This window comes from Mustela putorius, unplaced genomic scaffold (assembly GCF_011764305.1).
Source record: "Mustela putorius furo isolate JIRA1106 unplaced genomic scaffold, ASM1176430v1.1 tig00000224_pilon_pilon_pilon, whole genome shotgun sequence".
In the NCBI taxonomy this organism is placed as follows: Eukaryota; Metazoa; Chordata; class Mammalia; order Carnivora; family Mustelidae; genus Mustela; species Mustela putorius.
In genome coordinates, this window is record NW_025421321.1 from 3310469 (window position 1) to 3321706 (window position 11238).

At 39.6% G+C, this 11238-nt stretch overlaps 1 protein-coding gene across 4 annotated transcripts in view; it reads right to left on the minus strand.

The window, feature by feature from the left end:
* Positions 1-10527, minus strand: part of LOC101682054 (sulfotransferase 1C2) — a 32933-nt gene extending 22406 nt beyond the window's left edge. For 2 of the 4 annotated variants that reach the window (XM_004764352.3, XM_004764351.3), the window contains exon 1: positions 7-200. The gene's annotated coding sequence lies outside the window, so the exon portion shown is untranslated. Of the gene's footprint in view, positions 1-6; positions 202-10387 lie in introns of those variants that run through there. The other 2 variants (XM_045077607.1, XM_013062390.2) reach the window with 2 other exon arrangements.
* Positions 10528-11238: the final 711 nt, after the last annotated feature.

Sequence of the window (11238 nt, forward strand, 5' to 3'; positions counted from 1 at the left end):
TCTTACCTTCAAGCTCCAGCTGAGAATCAGCAGCCCAAAGGCCTGATCAAGGGTCCGTGGGCACGTAAAGTGCATTCCAAGGAAGCAGGAAAGTGTTCCTTGGGTATGGCAATTGCAGAGGCTCAAATTAGTGTCAGAGGCATGCAAAGCCTTCAGCAGGTAAAGGCCCTTTGGGTGGCACTTTGCATCAGTACAGTAATATGGAGTCATTCCTGTAAGTATTGATATTAAACAGGAACAAACCCTGTGACCTTGCCTAATGTGGAAGAAATGTAAACAAGGTCAAATGTAGCTTTGACCTCTCTGCAAATTTCCCTTGAGTGTATGCAAACTTGAGGGCTGTTTGGATGAACATACTGTTCCTTCCTCTGAGTTCACTGCCCAGAATCTGTGCATGCCTGTTGGTAACTGAGCTTGGCAGCAGAACCTGGATTTCATGCTGTGGCAGCTCCTTTGTCTGGCAGAGAATCTAAAACACTTGGACCTGTGGGAAAATGGGAACTTGGCTTCAGGAACAGATGCATCCAGCTCCGAACAGACTCTCACTCCTTTAGTGTTCTTCCTTTGCTTGGCTTCTTAGCTTAACTCCCTTTCTGAATGTGGGTGACAGTTCCTGTCTCCCACTAATGTTTTAAGATTAAAAAACAGCAATGTTAATGAAAACACCCTGTCTAGTACATAGTAAGTGCTTTAAACTGCTGGTTCTTCTTGCCTTTCTTCCCAAAGTGTACTCAGCCAAACCTAAATGCACAGACAGAACAAAGTCTAGAGCCTAGCTAAGTGTGTATTTATTTATACTTTGCCTTGTCCTACAGAGGGTGTACCTTCATGGACACAGATCATATTCTCTCGTGTCTTCGGCTATCAGGAAATGGAATCTATGCCCGTGTTAAATTATCTCTGAGTTGCTACAGTTCTGGCAACTCCCAACCTGTGCTTTTCTTTTTGGAATTTAAGTATAACCAGGCACCCCAGCCACCCCTCCTGCCAACGTCTTCTTGTCTTCTTTGACTCTGCATCTCATGATGCTTCTTCACTGACACCTCTTCCTCCTGTATCCCAAAGCTTTTTTTTTTTCTTTCTATAATCTCAATCCATTTTTCTTCATTCTGTCCTCTTCTCTTTGACAAGCTCACTTACTCCAGTGCTGTTAAATCTTGGAACCTTGGCTGACTCATAAGTTCTCGGCACTAACTCACAATCTTTCTCTGTGAAGTCCCTCATTTCCAACCACCTGCTAAGGCTGTGCCAATTTGAGAGCCACTTGGCACTGCATGTTTCACCTGCCTCATGCTCTCCGCTTGTTATGGTAGCACCATCATCCACATCTGAAGCATCATCTTCAGGCAGAAGGCCCCCTACTTAACAACGTCAGTTATAAATTTAACATATAAGTACTGATTGCAACTCTAAGCAGTGAATAAACCCATGGTTCATTCAATCAAAGAATTTATGGATAGAAACTACTATGCATGTCTCCTTCTTCTGCATCCACAGCAGATGAAGTGTAACATTGCAGACTTTTCTAGGAGATCTTTTCACCTCTGGCCACTTTTTTCTGGTCTCCCATGCACTTAGCATATAAATTAAGTTTTATGAGTTCACATCAAGTTATCTCCTGATTGTTTATGGCCCAAAGTCTGAATGATTTTAACTTAAACTACTTGATATCAAGATTTATTAAAAGATGACGTTAATTAAGGCAGTGTGGTATTTGTGCAAGGACAAATAGTCTGATGAGAGGGCAGAGAGATTCCACAAATGGACCCACACAGAAACAGTCATCAGGTTTACAAAGGTGTCACTGCAATGGAGAAGAGGAAATTATCACCTTTTCAACTAATAATGCTGGAAATTGGATATCCAGCTGGAAGATGCTGAATTCTCACCTCATCATATACCATACATGAAAATCAATACTAGGTAGATTATAGATCTAAATGCAAGAGTGAAACAATAAAGCTTTTAGAAGGAAACACGAGAGGACATTTCTATGACCTTTAGAAAAGCCAAGCTTCATTAAATAGACTCAAACAAACATAGACCATAAAGGAAAACAAACACAAAATTAGATTAAAATGAAGAATTATGTTTGTCAAAAACACATTAAGAGAGTAAAAAGGCAATCTACAAAGTCAGAGGAAGTATTTGTCAAAAGACTCATATCCATGTTATACACAGAACTCCTTCAGATCCATGATAAAAAGACTAACACTCCAAGAGAAAAATGGGCAAAAGATTTGAACAGACACTTCACAAAAATGACATGGCCAAAAAATACATGGGAAAATACTAACATCAGTAATTACCAGAGAAATAGATCAAATCAATAAGTTGACAAACTAAAATTTAAAATAAATTAAATGAAAAATTACATTGCAAATGAAACTACCCAACACCCAGAATGTGTAAAAGTAAAAAGACAGTATTTATCAAGTTGGGGGGATGATAAGTAAGTAGGATCTAATTATAGTTGCCCTTTCTGCTGCTCTGTATTTTCTGAATTTTCTGCTGATTTTATGTTCTTTTTGTAACCAGAATATAATGATATTTTTCTCCAGAGCATACTCTTTTTCTTTATTTTTTAAAAATTTTAATGCATCTCAGCTCTGGGACTGAAACCAAGTTATCAGCAAAACTAAGGGATCTATGTAAATAAATAGGGTGGGTTTACCTTGGTTCCTCAGAATGCATGGGGTTATTTCATAGAAACAGGTCTTGGAGGGTAACTGAAGGATGGAATTTTTGCCTTCTGAAGGAAGAACTTTGGGAACATGTTTTGGGTTGGTGGCTTCACAACAGGTAGAATGTGGATGACTCCCATGGTGGTGGGTCATTGTCCCTCTCAGTCTTACAGTTTATGGTGTTGGTGACAAGGTCTTAGTCACTGCCTCTGTTTCTCCGGCCTCAGTTCTTCTAGGACTTCCTACTCTGATATACTTCTCTCCAGAAACTGTTATAGTCATTGGGTGTTTCAAGGACACAGCAGACTTGCCTGGACTGGTATTTTATCTCTATGTACAACTCCATGATGTTGATGTCAGCCAATGTGAGTTGTTTTTCTTTGTTTTGTTTTGACAATATAGTTATAGTTCTTCAAGGTGTTTGTGATCTGGTGAAGAAACTTGAAAAAGTACTTTAGTTCATTGTTAAGCAGTTTCCTTCCTTTCTTCTGTCATTTTTATGACATTAAATATGATGGCATTATAAGACTTACCATATAAATGACACTGTTCAAGAATTTCACTTTTTTTTACTATTTAATTAATAAATTTTTAAAAAAGATTTTTATTTTATTTTATTTTCAGTGTTCCCAAATTCATTGACTATGCACCACACCCAGTGCTCCATGCAATACGTGCCCTCCATAATACCCACCACCAGGCTCACCCAACCTCCCTCTCCCTGCCCCTCCAAAACCCTCAGTTTGTTTCTCAGAGTCCACAGTCTCTCATGGTTTGTCTCCCCCTCTGATTTCCCCCATCTCACTTCTCTTTTCCATCTCCCAATGTCCTCTGTGTTATTCCTAATGCTTCACAAGTAAGTGAAACCATACGATAATTAACTCTCTCTGTTTGACTTATTTCACTCAGCATAATCTCTTTGAATCCGTCCATGTTGATACAAAAGTTGGGTATTCATTCTTTCTGATGGAGGCATAATACTCCATAGTATATATGGGCCATATGTTCTTTATCCATTTGTCTGTTGAAGGGCCTCTTGGCTCTTTCTAGTTTGATGACTGTGGCCATTGCTGCTATGAACATTGGGGTACAAATGGTACTTCTTTTCACTACATCTGTATCTGTGGGGTAAATACCCAGTAGTGCAATTGCAGGGTCATAGGGATGCTCTATTTTTACTTTCTTAAGGAATCTCCACACTGTTTTCCAAAGTGGCTGCACCAAATTGCATTCCCACCAGCAGTGTAAGAGGGTTCCCCTTTCTCCACATCCTCTCCAACATGTGTTGTTTACAGTCTTGTAAATTTTGGCCATTCTAACTGGTGTAAGGTGGTATCTCAATGTGGTTTTGATTTGAATCTCCCTGATGGCTACTGGTGATGAATATTTTTTCATGTGTTTGTTAGCCATTTGTATGTCTTTTTTGGAGAAGTGTCTGTTCATGTCTTCTGCCCATTTTTTGATGTGATTATCTGATTTGTGTGTGTTGAGCTTGAGGAATTCTTTATAGATCTTGGATATCAGCTGTCTGTCTGTGGTGTCACTTATGACTATCTTCTCCCATTCTGTGGGTTGTCTCTTTGTTTTGTTGACTCTTTCCTTTGCTGTGCAGAAGCTTTTGATCTTGATGAAGTCCCAGAAGTTCATTTCGTTTTTGTTTCCTTTGCCTTTGGAGACGTATCTTGAAAGAAGTTGCTGTGGCCAATGTTGAAGAGGTTACTGCCTATGTTATCCTCTAGGATTCTTATAGATTTCTGCCTCACATTGAGGTCTTTTATCCATTTCGAGTTTATCTTTGTGTATGGTGTAAGAGAATGATCGAGTTTCATTCTTCTACATACAGCTGTCCAATTTTCCCAGCACCCATTTATTGAAGAGACTTTTTTCCACTGTATATTTTTTCCTGCTTTGTCAAAGATTATTTGACCGTAGAGTTGAGGGTCCATATCTGGGCTCTCTACTCTGTTCCACTGATCTATGTGTCTGTTTTTGTGCCAGTACCATGCTGTCTTGGTGATCACTGCTTTGTAGTAAAGCTTGAAATCAGGCAATGTGATGTCCCCAGCTTTGTTTTTCTTTTTCAACATTTCCTTATCAATTTGGGGGCTCTTCTTGTTTCATATAAATTTTAGGATTGTTTGCTCCAGCTCTTTGAAAAATGCCGGTGGAACTTTGATTCAGATGGCATTGAAAGTATAGATTGCTCTAGGCAGTATAGACATTTTAACAATGTTTATTCTTCTAATCCATGAGCATGGAATGGTCTTCCATCTTTTTGTGTCTTCTTCAACTTCTTTCATGAGTGTTCTGTAGTTTCTTGAGTACAGATCCTTTACCTCTTTGGTTAGGTTTATTCCCAGGTATCTTATGGTTCTTGGAGCTATAGTAAATGGAATTCATTCTCTAATTTCCCTTTCTATATTTTCATTGTTAGAGTATAAGAAAGCCACTGATTTCTGTACATTGATTTTGTATCCTGCCACATTATTGAATTGCTGCATGAGTTCTAGTAGTTTGGGGGTGGAGTCTTTTGGGTTTTCCATATAAAGTATCATGTCATCTGCGAAGAGAGAGAGTTTGACTTCTTCATTGCCAGTTTGAATACCTTTTATTTCTTTTTGTTTTCTGATTGCTATTGCTAGGACTTCTAGTACTATGTTGAACAATAACGGTAAGAGTGGACATCCTTGTCGTGTTCCTGATATCAAAGGAAGGCTGTCAGCTTTTCCCCATTGAGGATGATATTAGGTGTGAGTTTTTCATAGATAGATTTTATGAAGTTGAGGAATATTCCCTCTATCTGTATACTTTGAATCATTTTAATCAGGAAGAGATGCTGTATCTTGTCAAATGCTTTTTCTGCATCAATTGAGAGGGCCATGTGGTTCTTCTCTCTTCTCTTATTGATTTGTTTTATCACATTGATTGATATATGAGTGTTGAACCACTCTTGCATCCCAGGGATGAATCCCACCTGGTCATGGTGGATAATCTTTTTAATGCACTGTTGGATCCTATTAGCTAGGATCTTGTTGAGAATCTTGGTTTCCATATTCATCAGGGATATTGGTCTGAAATTCTCCATTTTGGTAGGGTCTTTGCCTGGTTTCGGGATCAGAATAATGATGGCTTTGTAGAAAGAGTCTGGAATTTTTACTTTTGTTTCAGTTTTTTGAAACAGCTTAGGAGAATAGGTATTTTTTTCTTATTGAATGTATGATAGAACTCCAGGGAACCCATCAGGTCTTGGGCTCTGTTTTTTGGGGAGATTTTTGATCACTGCTTCAATCTCATTACTAGATATTGGTCTATTCAGGTTGTCAATTTCCTCTTGATTCAGTTTTGGAAGTTTATAGGTTTCCAGGAATGCATCCATTTTGTCTAGGTTGCTTAACTTATTGGCATATAACTCTTGATAATAATTTCTAATGATTATTTCTATTTCCTTGGTGTTAGTTGTGACCTCTACCTTTTGATTTATAATTTTCTTAATTTGAGTCCTCTCTCTTTTCTTTTGGTTAGTTTTGCCAGTGGTTTATTGATCTTATTGATTCTTTCAAAAAACCAGTTTCTAGTTTTGTTGATGTGTTCTACTTTATCTCTAGTTTCTATATCATTGATCTCTGCTCTAATCTTGACTATTTCCCTTCTTGTGTGTGGGGTTGGCTTAATTTGTTATTCATTCTCCAGTTCTTTAAGGTGTAAAGAGAACTGATGTATTCTGGATTTTTCAATTTTTTGAGGGAGGTTTGGATGGCTATGTATTTCCCCCTTAGAACCACCTTTGCAGTATCCTAGGTTTTGGACGAAGTGTCTTCATTCTCATTGGTTAAGTTCTTTGATTTCCTGGTTGATCCAAACATTATTAAGCAGGGTGGTCTTTAGCTTCCAAGTATTTGGATTCAAAATGGACCCCAAGGATAATATTTATATACCAGAACAAAAATGAATACACAAAAACACAGACAGAAGAAGTAGATGGGAAGCTGATTATAAATCCTCCATGTGGGTGAGGAAGGTTATTTTGATTCTTCCTGGGTGTATCTTGATATCTTTGTTAAAGGACGCAACTTTCCAGAGATAAAGGGAGAGTAAACCTGGTTTATATAGAGGGGTAGTATTGAGTAGGGAAAGAGGATTACCTTGAAACTTATATCTATATGCATATTAAAAAATAGAAAAGCAAAAGAAAAATGCAGGTATATGTATGAAAAAAGTTCAAGTTAAAAGGTTATTTTGGAATATGTTGTATTAAACCTCTAGTTGTAATGGTAAGTAGGTTAAAAAATTAAAAAGAACAAGAATAGTGAGAATGACTTAAAAATAAAAGTTGTGGGGCACCTGGGTGGCTCAGTGGGTTGAGCCTCTGCTCAACATTGGGCTTTCTGCTCAGTGGGGAGCATGCTTACCCCTCTCTCTCTGTCTGCCTGCCTCTCCACCTACTTGTGATCTCTGTCTGTCAAATAAATAAATAAAATCTTTAAAAACAAAAGTTGTTTTGGGGCACCTAGGTGGCTCAGTGGCTTAAGCCTCTGCCTTTGGCTCAAGTCATGATCTCAGGGTCCTGGGATCGAGCCCCATATTAGGCTCTCTGCTTAGTGGGGAGCCTGCTTCCCCCTCTCTCTCTGCAGCTTTTGGGAGGTTTAGTGGAAAGTAATCTGGACCTCTGTCTCAATGAGAAGCCTCAATCCACTTCCTACTGGTTGGTCCAGAGCACACAGACTCCCCTTTGTAAACTCCGCTGAACTGTGCAAACTCCCACAGGCAGTGCACATCCCCAACCACCGTCTCAGGGGTGGCCTGAAGTGCCCGCTTGTCTCTACACCCCCGTGCCACTAAAACTGGGAGCAATATTGGTCTGGGGAGCCTGCTTCCGGTGGTTGCCTTTGCCAGGACTGCTGCCCGGCATCCAGACCTCAGGTTGTCACCATGGGATCGCTACACTGCTGGTCCTAGAGACCACTGGCTAGTGCCAGCACAGATTTTCTCAGGTGTGGGTGGAGAGTAGATCAGACCCCAGTTGCGCAGTGTGCAAAAGGTTTAAGGAGTGCAGGCTGGCGCCGTCACCAGACTCCCTCATGTGGGGGCGGGAGTGCATCATGCCCAGTTGAGCCATGATGCAAACCCACAACCCTGAGGGCTCCACTGCACTCTCTCTGGCATGGTTGGTCACCAGCCGCAGCCATCCTGGGTCCGTGGGCTTAGGCCCATGCCTGTGACTGCCCGATTCCACCAGTTGCCCCTTAAGATCTTTTGCTCTTTTTTTGTGCCTTTAACCAGACTCCAAGTTAATGCTGGTCCCCAATCACAGGGCACTTTCATATTGGGCTATTATTTTCCAGTGGGTCATTTCTGGTGGTTTCCTCCCCCTTCTGTTTATCTTCCGATATCAGTCTGATCATCTCCAGTATGCTTTACCTCTCCACTGGTGTCTTCTGTTCCCATGGAGATCCAGAAGTGTAAAATCCTACATCTCATGCTGATTTAATGGGTGTTTGGAGTGTTCTGGTTCTGGTATATAATTAGCTTACTTTAGGGAACTGGGTGAAATAGGGTCTCCTACTTCTCCACCATCTTGCCCCTCCAAATCTAAAAAAAGATTTTTATTTATTTAAGAAGGAGAGGGAATGAGAGAGAGAGAGAGAGCACAAGAGTGGTGAGGGTCAGAGGTAGGAGCAGACTCCCTTCTGAGCAGGGGGCCCAATATAGGGCTTGATCCTGAGACTCCAGGATCATGACTAGAACCTAAGGCAGACTATTTAATTTAGATCTTTAAATTAATGTGGGGTGGCTTCTACTGTTCTGTCATGGCATGATGACACTGAGGCACTTGGGAAGTAAGTACCCCACTCTGATCACAGCAGCAGGGGCACAGTTTGAACCCTAGCAGGCTGCATCCCCAGTGAAGGCTGTTAAACACATGACACCATGTTTTAAGTCCATCTTCTATAGCTTAGTTTCCTGATGAATGTAGAGTAGAAGCACTGATACAACATGAGGAATATTGCAGGTTGGATCCTTTTGGACACAAAGGATCTCAGATACTTTCTCACAGAACAGGCTACTCCTGACTCCCTTCCCCATATGTTCTCTGGGACACATATTTAAATAACTCAGAGTTCCTCTTATCCTCCAAAGGAATTGTTTGCTCATCTTTTGGCTCTTAAATGTTAAGTGTAAAGAATATTTTGATAGTTCAGAGTGTGGAGCAATATCACTTTTTAAAAACATTTCTTTCCCAGAGGAACTGAAGAAACATCTTTCTTTCTTTCTTTCTCTTTTTCTTTCTTTCTTTCTTTCTTTCTTTCTTTTTTTTTTTTTAAGATTTTATTTATCCATCTGACAGAAAGAGACCACAAGTAGGCAGAGAGAGAGAGAGAGGAGGAAGCAGGCTCCTTGCTGAGCAGAGAGCCTGATGCGGGACTTGATCCTAGGACCCTGGGATCATGACCTGAGCGGAAGGCAGAGGCTTTAACCTGCTGAGCTACCCAGGTGCTTCAAGAAACATTTTTCTAAATAAGACCCACAAATGGCCAGTAGGTACATGAAAAGTTTCTCAACATCACTAATCACCAGGAAAATGCAAATCAAAACCACAGTGAGGTATTACCTTATATCTATTAGAATGGCTATTATCAAACAGAAAAGAAATGGCAAGTTGGCAAGGATGTAAAAACAAGGGACTTTTGTGCTCTGTTGGTGGGAATGTAAATTGGTGCGGCCACTGTGGAAGACAGTATAGAGTTTCCTCAAAACATTAAAGATAGAACTACCCTATGATTTAGTAATTCAACTTCTGGACATATATTCAAAGAAAATGCAAAAAGAAAATCGAAATGATATCTGTACTCCATGTTTCTTGTAGCATTATTCACAATAGCTGTGACATGGAAATGACATAAGTGCCCATTCACAGATGAACGGATAAAGAGGATGGGAGATGCACAGGGGCATGTGCATGCACACACGCATGCACCCACGCACACAAGCACGCACACACACACACTGGAATTTTATTCACTCATGAGAAAAGAGGGAAATGCTGTCTTTTGTGACAACATGGATTGACCCTGAAGGCACTGTGCTAAGTGAAATAAGTCAGATAAATAAAACTACCACCTGATCTTACATATATGTGAAGTTTAAAAAAGCTGAACTCCTAGAACCAGAGTGGAATGGTGGTTACCAGGGGCTACAGGGTAAACAAAATGTCAAAGGGTATAAACTTCCAAATATAAGATGGTTGGTTTCTGGGAATCTAATGTACAGCATTGTGATTATAGTTAACAATAACGTATTATAAATTTGAAAATAGTTAAGAGAGTATGCCTTAAATGTCTTCTCCTCCAAAAAGTAGTTATATCACATAATGGAGGTGGTCACCAATGCTATGGTGGTAATAATTTTGAAACATATAAATGTATCAGATCAACATGCTATATGCACTGACACAATGTAATATGTTAATTATATTTCAATAAAGGTGGAAAATAATAAAATATAAAAGAAGTTTAAAAACCCATTTTCTCTCAGTAAGCAAGTCCACCTGAACTTTATTCTTGTTTTTTAAGTTGCTAACAATCCTACCCCCCCCTTAAAAATTAAAAACATTTCATTTTCAATGTTTTAATCCATTTCATTTAAAGGACTAACTAAAGGAAGAGCTACAAATACATTCTCCCAATGTTTTTATGATTACTTACTGTTGGTGTTTAAAGGCAAGCAGTGTATCTTCAGGCAAGGAAGTCAAGATCAGATCTAGATTTCCCTTAGAGACTTTTACCATTCTTCACCTTCAGGCTGTTTGAACACATTGACCAGGGTAAACTGGCAGCATTGAGGTCCAATCACCATTAGTCCCACCATAGAGAGATGTGGCTACATTCTTGGCAATGCTGTAGCCTGTATGTTGCTATAGCTTTCTTGTCCAATAATTTACTTTCTGCTATCACTCTATTAGGGCCCTAACTGAAGAGTTTACTTTTGATAGCATTGACCGCACCTAAGTACAGAGTCAGGGTTGGGTTTCTGTTTGGGGTGCAACACAAGGTGAATTCACTCCCAACTATGGGAGGAAATGATTGAATGAACACCCTTCCATGAAAATCAAGTCACAGTGAGAGGACAGAGCGCTCTCTCAAACTTAAATCTCCATATGATCTGGCAATTCTCTTACTGGGTATTTATCCAAAGGAAATACAAATACCGAGTTCATGTTCATTGCAGCATTATTTAAAATAGCTGAGATATGGAAACAACCTAAGTGTTCATTAGTGGATAAATGGATACGGAAAATGTGACACACACACACATACACACTAGAATATTATTCAGCCATAGAAAAGGAAAATACTGTCATTTGTGACAACATGAATTGACCATGGGACTATTATACTATGTGAAATAAAACAGAAATACAAATACTGTATCTCCCTTCTATGTGGAATCTTAAAAAAAAAAAAAAATTCAACAAACTGAACTCACAGATACAGAGAACAAACTAGTGGTTGCCAGAGGTGGGGCATGTGGGTTGGGGAAAGTGAATGAAGGTGAA